The sequence below is a fragment of the Schistocerca piceifrons genome, chromosome 2, assembly GCF_021461385.2.
Source record: "Schistocerca piceifrons isolate TAMUIC-IGC-003096 chromosome 2, iqSchPice1.1, whole genome shotgun sequence".
NCBI lineage: Eukaryota > Metazoa > Arthropoda > Insecta > Orthoptera > Acrididae > Schistocerca > Schistocerca piceifrons.
Genome location: NC_060139.1, coordinates 880,341,191 through 880,362,237, shown reverse-complemented (window position 1 = coordinate 880,362,237; position 21,047 = coordinate 880,341,191). Strand labels below are relative to the sequence as shown.

Genomic DNA, 21,047 nt, shown 5'->3' with positions numbered 1-21,047 from the left:
ATATGTACACTCTTGTCTTTTATATTGTATATACATTTTTATTTTTATGATATGTTCTGAACTACAGTACATGTGCACTTATGTTAGGTGTTAATATGTGTTCTATTGAACTTCAGTGCCTGTGCACTTTTCTCATTTTTCAATATGATTTGTACTCATTCTGTATAGTCAATACTTCAGTGCGTATGCACTTATGTCATTTGTTACTAATTGTATATACATTTCGTCAATTGCTAATATGTTCTCAACTCCAGTGCGAGTACACTCATGTCACTTATCAACACGATTTTTTGACAGTCTGTTTATTTGTTCTGAATATGCTAAAGAATTTTTTCAGTGCGTGTGCACTCTGTTATCTGTCAAATAATTTGTATATACAGTTTTCTGATTTGCTACTATGTTTTGTACTCATATTTTGTCTTTGTCTGAAATGTTTTGTACTCTGTGCATGTGCACCACATTTAATTCATGTATCTAAACATTCTGTAAATTGTACAAGTTGACTAATTAATGAAAAATTTTGCCGCGATTGGCAAGTCCAAATGACTCACCATCGCTGCCAAATTTTTGCCCCCCCAGTGGAGGGTTATGAAACACGTATGTAACGTAGCAGCGATGGCGAGACATTGCAGCGTCTCTGACCAGAGGGTATGCGCTTGACCGCGCGAGTGTTGCGAGCAGTTCGCTAGTTGTCGCTATGCAGAGCAGTACTCTGTCAGTAGTCGTTGCGAGTCTGTAGCTCGATTTAGTTACGAGCAGTCGGTCAGTAGTAGTCGTGCAGTGCAGTTCGCTACTAGTCGTCATGTAGTGCAGTACGCTAATAGTCGTCATGCAGAGCGGTCGGTAACACTGGTCAAGATGCTGAATGAGGTATACTGCTAATTAATATAATCATTAGATAATGTAAAAATTTATTTATTGTAATTATTCTCCAACAAATGCCCCGACAATAAGTTTTATTTCAAAAGCATTTTTTCAAAAATTTAATTTTTATTGAACTAAAGATTTCGTTGCACTTCCCATTTCACTCCACATTTTTTTTAAAAAAAAAATTCAGTAAAATCACAAAGAAAAGGAATATTATTATTTGAAATGCAGTTCCTCCAAGCCGTGCGCACGAAAAAGAGCAGAAATTTGACATCCAGTTATACTGAGGTAAGAATCTAATTCTGATTGTTTTACACAGGGCCAAAGACCGATATTTCGGTTTAATTGAATTTTCTTATCACTGAATTGACCTTAATTTTTTGTGAAGAATTTATATTTGAGTCAGATTGCGAATTTCACATTTTTGTTGCCATTGTCAGTACATTTCATTGTGGGCAGGTTACGCATAGCGCAATGTCCATTAGCATTCATAATTAAATACTGTCATATTTCTTTCTTTCAAATTTTTGTGGGGAGGTTACACTCGGCTCCCATTTGTATTAAGTATTGTCATTTATTTCTTATAAATTACGGTGGGGAGGTTACAAGGTCTAAAATATTTCCACTGTGTGTGTGGGGGTTATCTAAGCTGCTACTCAAGACAGTAAATCGTATTCAAAAGAACTTGCCAAGCCTGTCTGTACTGAATCCCAGCCTACACCTGGTGTTTAACGTCGCTTGCAACTAATATTGCGTGAACTAGGTATTCCCGCACTACTGAATGTGTATTTTCTGTCAATGACTGTAAAACCGGGTGGCCGGTAAAACATTCAAAAATTAACCTGATTTCATCTAGACCAGTTTAGAGCTGTTATTTGTGACCAGATAACATCACCGACAAAGTCAAATTCGACTTCAGTAGAGACAAAATTTTTGTCAACTGCAATGAACACCGCCCCTGCCCCCGCTCCCATGGCGTCTAATCTGTCTTTTCGACCGCTTAATGTCTCAGAGCTGTCCGCCTGCTTAGCTGAGTGGTAACGTGTTTGCCTCCTATGCAGCGGGCCCGGATCCGATTCCTGGCCGGATTGGAGATTTTCTCCGCTCGTGGACTGGATGTTGTGTTGTCCTCATCATCACTTCATCCTTATCACTGGCACGCAAGTCGCCCAACGTGGCGTCGACTGATGTAAGACTTGCACTCGGCGGCCGGACTTACCACGCTGCGGCCTCCCGGCCAACAATGCCACACGCTCATTTCATTTCATATTCAATGCTTTCTACTTCCTGGTTTCAGCCAACTCTTGGTCCCGAGAGTAATTTGAGCGCGAGAAGTTTCCTAGAGGGAAGTAAATTTGGGAACTTCGTTGCAAATGCTTCGACAATTTACTGACAAAATTTTAAGAGTCAAAGTGCCTTTAGACTGATCGAGATCTGTTTTCACTATCAAGGAGTCGTCTGCCGAGTGAACCTCAACCTAACTCCTACCCTAAAAAACCCACATGTGCACTACACAAGTACTCTGCTGCCTGAGTAGCCACTTCCTTTGTGTAGTGCATCCCTAACCTCTCAAGCCGAGTCCTGTAATACCCCACCCAACAACGCAGATCCAGAAATCTGCAGTCAAGACTGTCACAGAGTCGACAAAACCTTTGGGGAAGACCTCCCACGTGGCTCCAAGCCAAAGGACCACGATCGACGCTGGGGACAATGCTGCCAAACTAAGAGCTCCGTTTGCACTCCACATGCGAGACCACAGCCTTCACCACCTCCGCCAGCTGCCTGTATGTATTGAGGATGGCCTCAGAACCCAAGCAACAGGCGTCGTTGGCACCGGCGTGAGCCGCAACTTGCAGACAACTGCAGCCCGCACGCCTCATAGCCACAGGAGATGTCTCGTCCACACATTGGGTGAAGCTCCCCCGCAGTTATACCAAGAGCACATTGGCTTTCTTCCCGACCATGAAGGCTGTGCCTCCTCACACCCTGCTGAAGGAACGGCCACCCGCTCACTCACAAGGCGAATGGGCGAGGCCAGACGGCCAGCCTCCACATTGGCCCTCCGCCTCGAGCGACACAAATGCTTTACCACCCATCACTCGTACTTCTGAGGTCGGATCTACCATACACAGGGAGGTACCTCGGCAGCAGAACCCTTGGGTCAGATTCTCCGCCACCACTGTGTCCCAAGGCAGCCTGAGGACGACTGACCGCATCTAAAAGCACATTCAGCTGTTAGCGACCTGAGGGCACCCCCTCCTGCTTCCGCACAAAGTGTGCACACATCCTATCCATCCCAGCATTACTAACTTGAGAATTGACTATAAAATCATACGTGAAACCTGCTAACTTCCTGTTGAGTCACCAATGGAAGCTGACAACTTACGAACTGTGAAGCAGGTTGTTCAGCAGAAATAAGAACGCGCTACAGACTGCCTGAAAACACTTTACACCTACAAAACGCGAGACTAAACCTCTTATATAGAGGAAAAAACACTCGCGAGTTTAAGAAATATACTACAAGAAAACACAAGCGAAGCTTGCCTTTTCCAGTTGTGTACTAGATTGATTTCAGAAATATTTAAAAGAAAAGAGTTTATAGCTAGTCTGCCAATTTCATTATTTTGTGGTATACGAATGTAATTTCTTCTCTGATCGTCAGACCATAATTCATCTAAAATCTCGCGATCTCCTACAACCATATGTCATTACTTGCGATGTATTTGAAACTTCCTGGCAGTTTAAAACTGTGTGCCGGACCGAGACTCGAACTCGGGACCTTTGCCTTTCGAGGGCAAGTGCTCTACCAACTGAGCTACCCAAGCACGACTCACGCCCCGTCCTCACAGCTTTACGTCTGTCAGTACCTCGTCTTGCGATGTATCTGCCTACCTGACCAAAGATTCTTCTTTTAACGCTAATGCTGGAATGTCAAATAATATCTCAATATATTTCATAACTCAGAATTTTTTTGTAACATCTGATTCTCTTCCGAAATAATGCTTTTGTTTTTGTGCATCTGCATCAGTTATTTGATAACGGTGAACAGAGATTTGATGCGTATTTTGTAACTCATAGTTAATGCTTACCTTTCAGTAATGCAGAGACCATTATCTTCCAGTGTAGGAACAGTATGTTGCGGATTTTTCTGAAACGATCGAGAAATACAAAATACATCAAACATGGAGTTAAGTGTACGTGTTTGTAATGTCTGAAACGAGAAAGACAGGAACTAACAAAGATAGCAGTCTGTTTGGTTATTAAATATACACTCCTGGAAATGGAAAAAAGAACACATTGACACCGGTTTGTCAGACCCACCATACTTGCTCCGGACACTGCGAGAGGGCTGTACGAGCAATGATCACACGCACGGCACAGCGGACACACCAGGAACCGCGGTGTTGGCCGTCGAATGGCGCTAGCTGCGCAGCATTTGTGCACCGCCGCCGTCAGTGTCAGCTAGTTTGCCGTGGCATACGGAGCTCCATCGCAGTCTTTAACACTGGTAGCATGCCGCGACAGCGAGGACGTGAACCGTATGTGCAGTAGACGGACTTTGAGCGAGGGCGTATAGTGGGCATGCGGGAGGCCGGGTGGACGTACCGCCGAATTGCTCAACACGTGGGTCGTGAGGTCCACAGTACATCGATGTTGTCGCCAGTGGTCGGAGGAAGGTGCACGTGCCCGTCGACCTGGGACCGGACCGCAGCGACGCACGGATGCACGCCAAGACCGTAGGATCCTACGCAGTGCCGTAGGGGACCGCACCGCCACTTCCCAGCAAATTAGGGACACTGTTGCTCCTGGGGTATCGGCGAGGACCATTCGCAACCGTCTCCATGAAGCTGGGCTATGGTCCCGTCCCGCACACCGTTAGGCCGTCTACCGCTCACGCCCCAACATCGTGCAGCCCGCCTCCAGTGGTGTCGCGACAGGCGTGAATGGAGGGACGAATGGAGACGTGTCGTCTTCAGCGATGAGAGTCGCTTCTGCCTTGGTGCCAATGATGGTCGTATGCGTGTTTGGCGCCGTGCAGGTGAGCGCCACAATCAGGACTGCATACGACCGAGGCACACAGGGCCAACACCCGGCATCATGGTGTGGGGAGCGATCTCCTACACTGGCCGTACACCACTGGTGATCGTCGAGGGGACACTGAATAGTGCACGGTACATCCAAACCGTCATCGAACCCATCGTTCTACCATTCCTAGACCGGCAAGGGAACTTGCTGTTCTAACAGGTCAATGCACGTCCGCATGTATCCCGTGCCACCCAACGTGCTCTAGAAGGTGTAAGTCAACTACCCTGCCAGCAAGATCTCCGGATCTGTCCCCCATTGAGCATGTTTGGGACTGGATGAAGCGTCGTCTCACGCGGTCTGCACGTCCAGCACGAACGCTGGTCCAACTGAGGCGCCAGGTGGAAATGGCATGGCAAGCCGTTCCACAGGACTACATCCAGCATCTCTATGATCGTCTCCATGGGAGAATAGCAGCCTGCATTGCTGCGAAAGGTGGATATACACTGTACTAGTGCCGACATTGTGCATGCTCTGTTGCCTGTGTCTATGTGCCTGTGGTTCTGTCAGTGTGATCACGTGATGTATCTGACCCCAGGAATGTGTCAATAAAGTTTCCCCTTCCTGGGACAATGAATTCACGGTGTTCTTATTTCAATTTCCAGGAGTGTATATATATCTTTATATAAAACGACAACGTTATGGAAAGGATAGTTGCTATTCACCATGTATCGGACTGTCAAACAAATAAGCTTTCGGCCAAAAAGGCCTTCACCGGAATGGCAGTGAGAGACTGGTTACGCGAGTGTGAGTTGCGTCTGCGTGAGTTTGTTTGTTGTCTAAAGTAAATGAAGGCCTTTGTGGTCGAAAGCTTACTTGTTTGACAGCATCTTTTTGTTGCGCCTATTTGCAACTCAGCTTTCCGCTATATGGCGAGTAGCAACTATCCTTCCCATTATTCCATCGTGGATGTTCCATTGTTTTATAGTAAACGAATGCTTCAAAATATGAAAACAAGTCAAATACTTTAATACGACAATAACAACTAGCTATTTTCGAATTCACTCAGAACTGCGTAACTTTCATTAATGACTAGAATATTATATTGGCCTACAGACGCTACCGTAAATACGAACTCCGTCGTTCATATTTCGATCATTCTTACAGTACATGTAAAGACGGAAGGCCAACGGAATTTCAGGTAAAACACACGTCAATGAGAGAGTTCTGGCACAGCTAGTGACCATGAACTCATTTGTGTGAGACTCACACTGAAGTCCGAACGAATCCTGTCTTTTAGCGCGTTTTATAGTGACTTTATCATCGGAACCAGGCGAATGCAACTTTCACCTTACACAGCATGTGAGTATTTCAAGGACAGTGAGTGACTGGTAGGCAGTGAATACCTAGACCTGAGAGAAATCGCTGCTGTCAGCATCAATCCGTTGTCACTACCTAACAAAGATTGGAACAGGTGTTATATGTGTTGCTGAGAAGCGAGTCCCTCAGCAATTCGTTTCCAGTGAGCAAGAGCCATATCCTCATTATGGATTGTCCAACTCATACTTGCCTTACGTGTTAATTACTGCACGCAACAATCAATACTGCGCAGGATCATCACCACTGGCTGCTAGAACACGAGAAAGGTCTGCTAGATAAACGAATTACTCGTTGGTACCAAGAGATGGCTGGCTACGAGTAAGTCTGGGCGACCAATCTCCTGAACATCTTAGTTCGACCATTTGTTTATATGGGATCAAAAGTCAGTTGAACGTATTTCATTTCTGGAGTAAGGGAGTTGTTTACTATACATTTTAAATTATTATTTGTTGTAGGAAAGTTCATGTACAACGGAATTACTTTTCCATTGAAAGAGCCGCTTGCCGAAAAGCAGAAACGTTGAGTTGTCGATAAGCATACACAAAAGAAAGAAAACTTGCTCCTTTGACGAGACAGAGTAAAATACACACACGCACATGTGTACACTCATACAAACGCCTATGACACTACATGATGCAAGCTGAACTAACAATGCCAATGCTATTTTTCCACAGGTGGACTGGTTGTGGTGCCGTGCATGTGCAAAAAGAGAGAGAGAGTGGTCATACTGAATTTGCAGTAAAAACCAAAGAACAGCATATTTTAAAAACAATGACCTACAATAATGCTTACGATGTACCCATAACTGACAAATTAGATTCAAGAACGAAAAGCTATCAACTAACCCACCAACAAACAAGTCCTCAGCAACAGTAAAGACTACATTCGTCTCTATACCTTTCCTCGGCAACATCTCATATCAGCTGGAAAAACAGTTTAGACCACACAGAGTCAAAATATGGTTCCATAAAAATGACAAAATACAAAATGATATAGATCATAACACTAAAAGAGCCAATATAACTTTTCACAAATTGGCTACATGGAAATTAACTTGTGTCAACGACTCCTGCTACTACATAGGGCAAACAGGAAGAAACTTTGAAATTCGGTACGGAGTATACTGACGCATTCCGTTTAAAAATTTCAAATAAATCCAGTTATTGAGGCTACCTAGCACAAAATAGTCGCTCAAATACGGACAAAAATTCAAAAGCGGTGTTCTACACACTGTGAACAAAGAAATAAAGATGGATCTCCGAAACATTTAGAGGATTTCACTCATAACAATCAATCACTTCAACATCACGTTAAATGAACAAACTGGTTTTGCAAATAACGCATTTTTTCAAAATTTTGAAGAATCTTTAAACTACTAAATCTGAAGTCACACTGAAGCTAAACACGCAAAAAAATGAGTCCACGTGCTAAGCTCAGATGCATAATTCATCAGCAATAACAAGGTCTGATAAGAAAAAAGGAACATGTCAAACATAATTTAAGTACTAAACTTGTAGACTAAATGTCATCCTGGACTGCTAGTATCATAAAATTTATGAACAGCACGTATTAATTTTGCGATCTGAATACAAGCTACCTTTATAACAATGAATGTGTGCAGTATTAATATTGAGCCCCGACACAAATTCTTTGGAAATAACTTTATGCTCTGTGGTTTATTTACTTTCTGTGGAGCACTTGAGAGATGCTACCAGCGTCAAAATTTGTATAGTAGTATAGAATTAGCATTACTAGAAAATATGCATTCTGTTTTCCAGAGTAATGTGTGCAGTAGAAATAAAACAATGGATGTTAACAACTGTAAGTAATGCCTTTAAGCTAATCTCATGACATAAATAATTACTGCCACGTTCAGTGCTTATTTGTATTGTTATATTGTTTTTATACATTTACAGAGCTACACGACCCCCACAATGCTCCAGATATGCATTAAATGTGTACCAGCTGATGAAGCACCAGGCGATTCGATACTAGCCCTGATAAATCAAAACTGAAAAATAAGAAAAAGCGACTGGTGCCAGTTGTTTCTGGAAAACTTTATTCATCACCGTCGCAGTGTTCCACATCCATAATGGATGAAAGTTCAATAGTTGGTTGTTTAGTAAAACTGGATAGCTTTTATTTACTGTTATTTAAAAAATGTCAGTGTTCAAGGAAAGATTTTTTCCTTCTAACGTTTTGTTAGGAGCTATTGTTGAGGATGGTTATGGGAGGGAGGGTGAGGGGGAGAGAGAGGGCCTAGCGTTACCAGCTAATATCTGACTGCACTGAGGGGTAATGGTCTCAGAAGCCTTGGGAACTACTGGGACAGGTTGTGTGGTTCCATTATTTATCGCACATCCTTTTCCACGTTTCAGTGTTTCTTTTTCTCCCTTTTCTTATGAGTAATAGCTTTCCAGTAAAAAAGTGCACCGTGAAGCTAACTTTAAAGGAAAGGCTGTGCTGACCGCTCCTACTGCTTTTTATGTGATGGGGCGACTTTCAGGCTCTTAGGTAGTCCGATATGAAACGGTACCACTCGAGCACACCGAGAAAAAAGGTCTCCCTTTGTGCCAGCGTGGCCACGAAGCCAGTTTATCCTTCAGTCATCCCTGCTGTCTTGGGACTTCTTTTAATATCATGCTCGTATTAAGATTTTACTCACTTTATCATCCGACACTCTTATACTTCAGTAACACATCTATGGGTACAGAAACACTTCAAAACTGATTTTGCATAGTAAGTTTTCCAGCTCATTTAACGTGCACGCAATCAACCCGTGACTGCCGTCATTAGATTCCTAATTGTGTTCTGTATCAATCTGTGATTGGATTTTACAGCCTTCTTTGTGAGGGCTAAACGGAATGTGTACTAACGCCTCTCTACCTGTGTATGAAACATCTAGGAAAAGTCGCCCTGAACAGCCTCCGAAGTTTTGTAGGTGGTACTTTGCTCATCATATGTAGTGCAGTCGAAACAGTCAACATATGGATAGAAACATTGATTCGTGCATCTACTTACATGACAGTACAGAAATTTACTGGTGGATTACGTGTATCTGTTGTCTCCAGCTTCACTTTCGAGGACAATACGTTCAGTAAGCCAATGACACATCAGTTTTTTTTTCCGAATTTTATCAATGAAATTCGACGATTGCTCCAGGATAATAAAGGTGAATTCTAGATCCTTGTGATTTCCTAGTGTCAGTGCTAGTTAGTTTCCTCAGTTCATCTGCAGTGCTTGCCGAGAGGATTGTAGTTGCTTTGGACCCTGCTCTACATATTCTCCGCGAAGTTGACAGCTGTTGTGTGGACATGTGGTTTGCTAGTTCCTCAATTCACCTAGAGCCATGTGGAGTCCTCACTATATGTGTGTATTACGTGCTGTTATGGTGATGTTTATAGTTCAGTTTCCCACCCAATGCTCTTCCAGATGGTGCCAATATTGTGGGTATTTTTGACATTAAAATATTTATCACACATCCTTTTAGAAGTTTCATTGCTTCTTTTTCTCCCTTTTCTTGTGAATAATATCTTTTGAGCAAAAAAAAAGTGCACAACAATACAAAGAGGATAAGTAACACCAATCCAGTGATTAGCTCGTAAAAAGAATTTTGCATTCTTACGGGTAGCAGAATCGTGTATACATATTGCGGTAGATACACTAGCCAAACAGCTTTCTCTATTTTGTTAGTGAAATGGGAGTGACTTGAAACACCTTACAAGGAGAGATCGGCAACGGTGCAATCAACTTTTGGAAGCTATCTATACGGTGATGTAGGCTAAGATCTCAGGTACCACAAACTGCAGCCATTCATCCTATTGGGCCCACGTTTGCGAGCACTTGACGAAAAAAAATTCGGAATTTTGTGTGACACTCGGTAGCGTTAAAAAGTTGCGTTATGTTGCCTGACTGCGTGGTGTAATGTATAGGTTAACAACTTCATTTGCAAGAGGTCATGTGTTTGAACCGCATCACATAATTTTTTAATTCTACATCTACATCTACATCTACATTTATACTCCGCAAGCCACCCAACGGTGTGTGGCGGAGGGCACTTCACGTGCCACTGTCATTACCTCCCTTTCCTGTTCCAGTCGCGTATGGTTCGCGGGAAGAACGACTGTCTGAAAGCCTCCGTGCGAGCTCTAATCTCTCTAATTTTACATTCGTGATCTCCTCGGGAGGTATAAGTAGGGGGAAGCAATATATTCGATACCTCATCCAAAAACGCACCCTCTCGAAACCTAGCGAGCAAGCTACACCGCGATGCAGAGCGCCTCTCTTGCAGAGTCTGCCACTTGAGTATATTAAACATCTCCGTAACGCTATCACGGTTACCAAATAACCCTGTGACGAAACGCGCCGCTCTTCTTTGTATCTTCTCTATCTCCTCCGTCAACCCGATCTGGTACGGATCCCACACTGATGAGCAATACTCAAGTATAGGTCGAACGAGTGTTTTGTAAGCCACCTCCTTTGTTGATGGACTACATTTTCTAAGCATTCTCCCAATGAATCTCAACCTGGTACCCGCCTTACCAACAATTAATTTTATATGATCATTCCACTTCAAATCGTTCCGCACGCATACTCCCAGATATTTTACAGAAGTAACTGCTACCAGTGTTTGTTCCGCTATCATATAATCATACAATAAAGGATCCTTCTTTCTATGTATTCGCAATACATTACATTTGTCTATGTTAAGGGTCAGTTGCCACTCCCTGCACCAAGTGCCTATCCGCTGCAGATCTTCCTGCATTTCGCTACAATTTTCTAATGCTGCACCTTCTCTGTATACTACAGCATCATCCGCGAAAAGCCGCACGGAACTTCCGACACTATCTACTAGGTCATTTATATATATTGTGAAAAGCAATGGTCCCGTAACACTCCCCTGTGGCACGCCAGAGGTTACTTTAACGTCTGTAGACGTCTCTCCATTGATAACAACATGCTGTGTTCTGTTTGCTAAAAACTCTTCAATCCAGCCACACAGCTGGTCTGATATTCCGTAGGCTCTTACTTTGTTTATCAGGCGACAGTGCGGAACTGTATCGAACGCCTTCCGGAAGTCAAGAAAAATAGCATCTACCTGGGAGCCTGTATCTAATATTTTCTGGGTCTCGTGAACAAATAAAGCGAGTTGGGTTTCACACGATCGCTGTTTCCGGAATCCATGTTGATTCCTACATAGTAGATTCTGGGTTTCCAAAAACGACATGATACTCGAGCAAAAAACATGTTCTAAAATTCTACAACAGATCGACGTCAGAGATATAGGTCTATAGTTTTGCGCATCTGCTCGACGACCCTTCTTGAAGACTGGGACTATCTGTGCTCTTTTCCAATCATTTGGAACCCTCCGTTCCTCTAGAGACTTGCGGTACACGGCTGTTTTAAAAGGGGACAAGTTCTTTCGCGTACTCTGTGTAGAATCAAATTGGTATCCAGTCAGGTCCAGTGGACTTTCCTCTATTGAGTGATTCCAGTTGCTTTTCTATTCCTTGGACACTTATTTCGATGTCAGCCATTTTTTCGTTTGTGCGAGGATTTAGAGAAGGAACTGCAGTGCGGTCTTCCTCTGTGAAACAGCTTTGGAAAAAGGTGTTTAGTATTTCAGCTTTACGCGTGTCATCCTCTGTAATATTTCCTTGTCATATAATTTTAGTCATAATATCAACTTCTTCATTTGCTGTCTTTTTTCTTCCTATTATTCTTTCCCCACTTGAAATCTTTGTTCTTGTGTTTTACATAATTCTATGTATTACTTTCGATGTAATTTCTTTTGTTTTATTACTATCTTTTTTCGTCCACATTATTTCATTTCTTAGTTATCTATTTCTCATTTTGCCTTAATTACGTTTTACTTATACATCCATCTTTCGTTTAAACTTTCATCTGCGTTATTTTGTAAACAGTGCAAGAGGTTTTTAGGTTATGTTTTAAATGTTTGTATGACGATTACCGTGCAAAAAATTACACATCTTTTTCAATTGATAGATCGGAATTTTCAATTAATTGAATAATATGTAGATAAATATATTTAAACTAATATACACAAAAATTACCATAGGAGAAAGAATGTTATAAAGAAAAAACGAAACAAATGAAAAAGTTCATACGGTGATTATAATGATACAACAAAGGAATAGAAATTAAAAATTACATTTAAACCAATTAATTGAATTAAAATAATGACTGAAGTAATTTAGATGAAGATTTTAAACTTAAAAAAAATAGTGGACCTGCCGAGGTTTGAACTCTCAACCCTGTACATGTCAAGTTGTTATACTATTCATTGTACCGCGCAAAAACACCACCAAATGGAACTTTTTAAAGCTACTGACTGTCACACAAAATTTCGAATCTTTTTCCGTCAATTACTTTTAAACGAGGACACCGCTGAGGTCATCTCATTGTTAGTTGTGATTGTTACAGGTTCGTCCGTACGTTGCCGTGACAATTCAGATGCTCAACGACAGTATTAAACATCATACTACCAGACTTGATCCCTCAGCAAAAGTATCAAGGCAATAAACACTTATTTTCAAACCATTCTAAAGTTAATCAACAAGTTGATAGCAAGCATTGATGTAATTGAAAAGTAGACAAGAGTTAATTGCACAGCTTATCTGAATTTACACGTCAAGGTATAGACGAATGTTCTACCTCCCCCTCTGAGACTGATTGTGAGCGAATGGTCTCGCGAAATTGTCCATACTATAAAGAAAAATCGCGTAAAAACTCTGTTGTTTCACTGTACATAGGCATACCAGAATCTTTTAAAAACATCTTGAAAGTTCCGACGATATCAACCAACATTCTACTGCCTCATTTTACCGAGAACTAGAAAGCTACACTGCGAATGATCCCAGACATCTCTAAATAAAGTTGCAAATTCATCGAGTGTCATGTCAGTATAGGTTTTCCATGAATTCCCAACTCAAACTGGTGGTTCCTATTAAATGACATCGTCGATTTAACTAGACTTCAAACCAAAGACTTTGAGTCTTCCTTTTTTCATAAAAAGTAATTTCAGTAGCTTCCTTCTACTTGCACTGTTGTCCTTGAAGGTATGCAAATGTATTTTCTTGCACCCTATAAACACCAAATTAGGAAACTTATGTAATAATTAACCCATCATTACCTTCAACATTTCAGGCGTCTTCATATCCTTAAACACATTCTTTACATCCTCTATCCTGAGATCAACACCGATTACAACAGCAATTAGTCGCACAAGGCGACATGGAGGGCTCACGTGAAAGTTGTAAAGAGTCAGTGGAGCCAAATTGCCTTCTGAAAAATAAACTGAGCATTAAATAATTAACTTTTGAAGAAGCAGCCCCTCCCCAGCGCAATTTGCAACTTGGTGGGCTGTGCATAAACATAAGAATAAAAGAAACATTTCTTACCCTAACGACCTTATTAACAAAACACGAAATATACGAGTAGATGTGGTGCAAATTATCCTGAAGAAGCATCACAACTAGTTGGTAATTGTATATAAATTTTACGTTTAATTTATGTCAACATACCCTCAGTTTAACAGTCTGCGACAAGATAATGACCTTGGTTATATATTAACACCACACTGTGCGAGAGCAGTATTATTCTCTTACTGCTAAGTGCTTCCCTAAGATATATCAAATGTTTCAGAAGATGCGTGTGGATTAACAAGCTATGACCCTGCACAGAATGTTCAATGAAAAAAATTGTTAAGCGGCACTTAGACGATCAATAATATTCCACAATAATACTGTGCAGTTTTTTGATGGTTTCCTTAGACTGTTTAATATTTCTAAAATTTAAAGAACCTCTCTCACACCGGCCTGATTTAGCTTCACTCATCAGGATAGTAAAAACATGCGCATATTAAGGAAATTTTCATTGACAAAGCAGACTTATCACATTCACACAGTTCAATACTGTTCTGTCCTGATTAAATTAACCTTAACTTAAATTCCATAAGGCAGTGAAGCAATTTCGAAGTCTCGGTGCGACGAAAATTGTCAGTCGGTCTCCTGGAAACATTTGTAATAATTATTAACTTTCGGTGATCACACGGGGAAGAGCGGAGATCTGCTGGTAAGACCGTGTTAGCCTATTTATTAGAAGTAACTGGATATCTTGAGTATTCAAAACGGCAGGTTCGTCCAGTGTAAATCAGACGTTCCCCACTGATCCCGTGCAACACAGCGTAGTAAGCAGACACTGTCAATAATAATAATCCGTTAAATAATACGCGAAGACACTTACTTTAGTTTAGTTCATGTATTAAATTTCTTCTCATACAGAATCTCATCCAGATGGCGACTCGCTCAACAATACGTACATATAAATCCTTCTTTTTCGACTAATCGGCAAGAAGTTCTGTTCTTTTCATAAGAGAAAACATAGATAGCAGAGAAGCTATTCCATGGAGTAAATGGACGCTCCAAGGAATAATTGAGCTTGAAACTACTTTGCATTGATAATCGGTAAGATAAGAAGAGATATTTCGAGATATGTACTAAGTTATATAATTTATAAAATTCTGGGGCATACACGCATCCCACGTACACAACCAGGGAAGATGGATTATATAGTTGTTAATCAGGTCTACCTATTCAGGAACTGGCCCTCACAGGGAAACCCCGGAAAACCTGGAGGCTTAGACCCCAACTAGGTATCACAGATGATGGGAAAGACAGAATAGTTTAGAAATATGAGAGATATTCTAGAATTCATAGGAAAGATAAAATCTGCCTCATAGCCAAAAAAAATCTTTACACATGCAAAAATTTTTTTTTACAATCTTCTGAAAATTATTCTTCATCGATGTCTTGCTGAACTGCGGTGAAACTGATCGAACAGGAACATGGGACACGGCATGGAGGACAGGCGTCGCATTGGCGTACCGCACAGGAGACATGACGGATTTGAGAGACCACAAGGAACCTCAGGAACAGGTACTCAGGATTGTGGCATGAAACAATCGAAATTCGTCTAAGGAATGGTCAACTATTAAAGATTCCTGGAAGAGAATGTTGTTGTTGTTGTGGTCTTCAGTCCTGAGACTGGTTTGATGCAGCTCTCCATGCTACTCTATCCTGTGCAAGCTTTTTCATCTCCCAGTACCTACTGCAACCTACATCCTTGTGAATCTGCTTAGTGTATTCATCTCTTGGTCTCCCTCTACGATTTTTACCCTCCACGCTGCCCTCCAATACTAAATTGGTGATCCCTTGATGCCTCAGAACATGTCCTACCAACCGATCCCTTCTTCTGGTCAAGATGTGCCACAAACGTCTCTTCTCCCCAATCCTATTCAATACTTCCTCATTAGTTATGTGATCTACCCATCTAATCTTCAGCATTCTTCTGTAGCACCACATTTCGAAAGCTTCTATTCTCTTCTTGTCCAAACTATTTATCGTCCATGTTTCTCTTCCATACATGGCTACACTCCATACGAATACTTTCAGAAATGACTTCCTGACACTTAAATCAATACTGGATGTACAAATTTCTCTTCTTCAGAAACGCTTTCCTTGCCATTGCCAGCCTACATTTTATATCCTCTCTACTTCGACCATCATCAGTTATTTTGCTCCCCAAATAGCAAAACTCCTTTACTACTTTAAGTGTCTCATTTCCTAATCTAATTCCCTCAGCATCACCCGACTTAATTAGACTACATTCCATTATCCTTGTTTTGCTTTTGTTGATGTTCATCTTATATCCTCCTTTCAAGACACTGTCCATTCCATTCAACTGCTCTTCCAAGTCCTTTGCTGTCTCTGACAGAATTACAATGTCATCAGCGAATCTCAAAGTTTTCATTTCTTCTCCATGAATTTTAATACCTACTCCGAATTTTTCTTTTGTTTCCTTTACTGCTTGCTCAATATACAGATTGAACAACATCGGGGAGAGGCTACAACCCTGTCTTACTCCCTTCCCAACCACTGCTTCCCTTTCATGTCCCTCGACTCTTATAACTGCCATCTGGTTTCTGTACAAATTGTAAATAGCCTTTCACTCCCTGTATTTTACCCCTGCCACCTTTAGAATTTGAAAGAGAGTATTCCAGTCAACATTGTCAAAAGCTTTCTCTAAGTCTACAAATGCTAGAAATGTAGGTTTGCCTTTCCTTAATCTTTCTTCTAAGATAAGTCGTAAGGTCAGTATTGCCTCATGTGTTCCAGTGTTTCTACGGAATCCAAACTGATCTTCCCCGAGGTTGGCTTCTACTAGTTTTTCCATTCGTCTGTAAAGAAGTCGTGTTAGTATTTTGCAGCTGTGACTTATTAAGCTGATAGTTCGGTAATTTTCACACCTGTCAACACCTGCTTTCTTTGGGATTGGAATTATTATATTCTTCTTGAAGTCTGAGGGTATTTCGCCTGTTTCATACATCTTGCTCACCAGATGGTAGAGTTTTGTCAGGACTGTCTCTCCCACGGCCGTCAGTAGTTCCAATGGAATATTGTCTACTCCGGGGGCCTTGTTTCGACTCAGGTCTTTCAGTGCTCTGTCAAACTCTTCACGCAGTATCATATCTCCCATTTCATCTTCATCTACATCCTCTTCCATTTCCATAATATTGTCCTCAAGTACATCGCCCTTGTATAGACCCTCTGTATACTCCTTCCACCTTTCTGCTTTCCCTTCTTTGCTTAGAACTGGGTTTCCATCTGAGCTCTTGATATTCATACAAGTCGTTCTATCTCCAAAGGTCTCTCTAATTTTCCTGTAGGCGGTATCTATCTTACCCGTAGTGAGATAGGCCTCTACATCCTTACATTTGTCCTCTAGCCATCCCTGCTTAGCCATTTTGCACTTCCTGTCGATCTCATTTTTGAGACGTTTGTATTCCTTTTTGCCTGTTTCACTTACTACATTTTTATATTTTCTCCTTTCATCAATTAAATTCAATATTTCTTCTGTTACCGAAGGATTTCTACTAGCCCTCGTCTTTTTACCTACTTGATCCTCTGCTGCCTTCACTACTTCATCCCTCAAAGCTACCCATTCTTCTTCTACTGTATTTATTTCCCCCATTCCTGTCAATTGCTCCCTTATGCTCTCCCTGAATCTCTGTACAACCTCTGGTTCTTTTAGTTTATCCAGGTCCCATCTCCTTAAATTCCCACCTTTTTGCAGTTTCTTCACTTTTAATCTACAGGTCATAACCAATAGATTGTGGTCAGAGTCCACATCTGCCCCTGGAAATGTGTTACAATTTAAAACCTGGTTCCTAAATCTCTGTCTTACCATTATATAATCTATCTGATACCTTTTAGTATCTCCAGGGTTCTTCCATGTATACAACCTTCTTTCATGATTCTTAAACCAAGTGTTGGTTATGATTATGTTGTGCTCTGTGCAAAATTCTACCAGGCGGCTTCCTCTTTCATTTCTGTCCCCCAATCCATATTCACCTATTATGTTTCCTTCTCTCCCTTTTCCTACACTCGAATTCCAGTCACCCATGACTATTAAATTTTCGTCTCCCTTCACAATCTGAATAATTTCTTTTATTTCATCATACATTTCTTCAATTTCTTCGTCATCTGCAGAGCTAGTTGGCATATAAACTTGTACTACTGTAGTAGGTGTGGGCTTCGTATCTATCTTGGCCACAATAATGCGTTCACTATGCTGTTTGTAGTAGCTTACCCGCATTCCTATTTTCCTATTCATTATTAAACCTACTCCTGCATTACCCCGATTTGATTTTGTGTTTATAACCCTGTAGTCACCTGACCAGAAGTCTTGTTCCTCCTGCCACCGAACTTCACTAATTCCCACTATATCTAACTTCAACCTATCCATTTCCCTTTTTAAATTTTCTAACCTACCTGCCCGATTAAGGGATCTGACATTCCACGCTCCGATCCGTAGAACGCCAGTTTTCTTTCTCCTGATAACGACATCCTCTTGAGTAGTCCCCGCCCGGACATCCGAATGGGGGACTATTTTACCTCCGGAATATTTTACCCAAGAGGACGCCATCATCATGTAATCATACAGTAAAGCTGCATGCCCTCGGGAGAATTACGGCTGTAGTTTCCCCTTGCTTTCAGCCGTTCGCAGTACCAGCACAGTAAGGCCATTTTGGTTATTGTTACAAGGCCAGATCAGTCAATCATCCAGACTGTTGCCCTTGCAACTTCAGGAACCACACGTTTGTCTGGCCTCTCAACAGATACCCCTCCGTTGTGGTTGCACCTACGGTACAGCTATCTGTATCGCTGAGGCACGCAAGCCTCCCCACCAACGGCAAGGTCCATGGTTCATGGGAAGAGAATGGTTAGTCGAAATTTTCCAGATTCATTTTGAACTCAAATATGGACCTGATCCATCCAATCTTCCATCTGAGGAATGGGAAAATCCATTCGTCTTATACTTTCCACACTTAGGTGTCTTAATTGATACTGTAGTTGCACAATATCACAACTCCAGATCGGAAAACAATTTTGAAAACATAGATAATTTCATCCATCTTCTTGAGTAAGCCGAAAGGTTCTAATCCCGGTTTTTATTACTTATTTATTTATTTAATTTTCGTTGGCTTTTCCAGGTGGAAGTAGATCTGAATCTTTCCTAATTTAGTTTCATGTACGAATGTGGAAAGCATGTCAGAATATTAAAAACTTTATTATTGGAGACAATTTCAAAAAAAAAATTATATCTTACTCATACATGATTAGAACGAAATTTTGCTAAAAGAGAACGTTTGATTAAGTCTTGCTGCATGATTTCTCCAGCTGAAATTAATTTTTCTCATTTATACTCCAAATGCCGCATGAACATATATGAATGCAATATAACAATAAACAAATCCAACTGGAAAATGACACATTATTATAAATTCAATGAAGAACTTTCTTATTAACTCTAATTTTATAAACACACACTAAGCTGGTTAATTAAATTCTCTTGAACAGAATTTAGCTCGCGCCAAAAAAAAAAAAAAAACAGCGAGTCTTTATATCTGTGGACAGTAGCAATCGATTCTAATTTCCTAACGCGGTTCATTTGTTCTCCTGTGAACTGTCAGTTTACAAACACTAACTTCACACGCAAACACCATATAGTTTCAGTAAACTTATTCTCACTGGAGATTAACACTCCCTGAATGTATATTATTTCACACGCACAAGCTTCTTAGGTGATCATCGTGTAGACAGATAAACCGTAAGTCTTCACAGCAGCAATAGCTACAGTTCCAGTTACTTTTCTAAATATTCCTATACTATCACAGAAGCAATCGCTTACTGTTCATTGAACTATCACAGATGCTTGGCATGCTGTCGTTTAACCTATCACAGTAGCTGAGGCATACTGTCCTTCGCACTTCAATTTTCTCTTGAATTGTCGTATTATAGCATTCCATCGTCGATCCTTCTTCTGAAGCTGAGCCATTGTCTTACATAAATGAATATAATATAACTTTTAATTATTTTCTTGAAGAAGAAGCACTGGAAATTGTGCCTTATTATTTACATCCAGTTCAGGTGTTATTCCTTCTGGAGATCTTGACAACGTGTCAGCTATAATATTTTCTTTTCCGGCTACGTGAATAATTTGAAGCTGATATTCTTGCAGCGCCAGCGTCCACCTTGACAAGCGAGGATGCAGCAACTTACAAGTTTGTAAAAAGGTTAGTGATTGGTGGTCACAATAAACGGCTATCCTTGAGCCATATACATAATAATTAAACCTTTTCAAACACCAAATAACTGCTAAAGCTTCCAATTCCGTAGTGGTATATGCTCTTTCACAGGTGGATAAAACTCTGCTAGCAAATGCAATTGGACATAAGGTTTTTACACCATCGATGTACCTAATTTGAAATAAACAAGATCCTAATCCCACATCTGATGAATCAGTGGCTAAACAGAATCCGACATTCATATCAGGGTGGTATAATAACGGAGCATTTATCAGTTGATCCTTAATTTCACAAAAAGCCTTTTCACAATCATTAGACCATTGCCATGGTACATCTTTCCTCAGGAGCCGGTTTAGTGCTTCAGAGATCATTGCTTGAGTTTTAATAAATCGACGAAAAAATGAAGCCAAGCCTATAAAGCCTTTCAGTTGTCTTCTGTTTCTTCGAGTTGGAAAATTTTTTATCGCACTAATCTTCGCTTGTGTTGAAAGAATGCCTTTTGCATTAATCATATGTCCTAAGAATTTAATTCTCTCTAGAGAAAATTGGGATTTTTTTAGATTTGCAGTTATACCAGTTTGTTTGAACACAGCAAAAATCCTCCTAATGAGTTGTACATGTTCCTCCCAAGATTTAGAGGCAATTAATATATCGTCCACAAAAATCGGTATTCGACTACGTAGTTCTGGTCCTAGGGCATAGTCCAACACAGAAATAAAAACTCCAGAGCTGATATTTAGACCAAACAGAACGACCTTGAACTGATAGCTTCTCCCTCCATATATAAAAGCAGTATATTTTCTTGAGTCCTTGTCTAACTGGACTTGCCAGAACGAACTTCTCAAATCAATACTGGTTAAATAGGATACATCTTGAAATTTCTGTATTAACTCATCGATGTTCTCCGGATGTGTGCGCACAGGTACTATAATTTTGTTAATTTCCCTTGCATCTAATACCAATCGAACTTTTCCTCCTGGCTTTGGTACAACAAGCAACGGAGAACAATATGGGCTGTTCGACGGTTCAATAAGATTCTAGTTTAACATTTCCTGTATCTCTTCCTGAACTGGTTGTTTTAATCGCCAGGGAATGGGATAGTGTGTGC

The 21,047-nt window shown here is 40.9% G+C and overlaps 1 non-coding gene and 1 pseudogene across 1 annotated transcript; both read right to left on the bottom strand.

Annotated features, from left to right (window-relative positions):
• Positions 1-19,689, bottom strand: part of LOC124775964 — a 56,198-nt pseudogene extending 36,509 nt beyond the window's left edge.
• On the bottom strand, positions 3,619-3,693 carry Trnas-cga. Its single transcript has one exon. It is a non-coding gene; the product is annotated as a tRNA-Ser (tRNA).
• Positions 19,690-21,047: the final 1,358 nt, after the last annotated feature.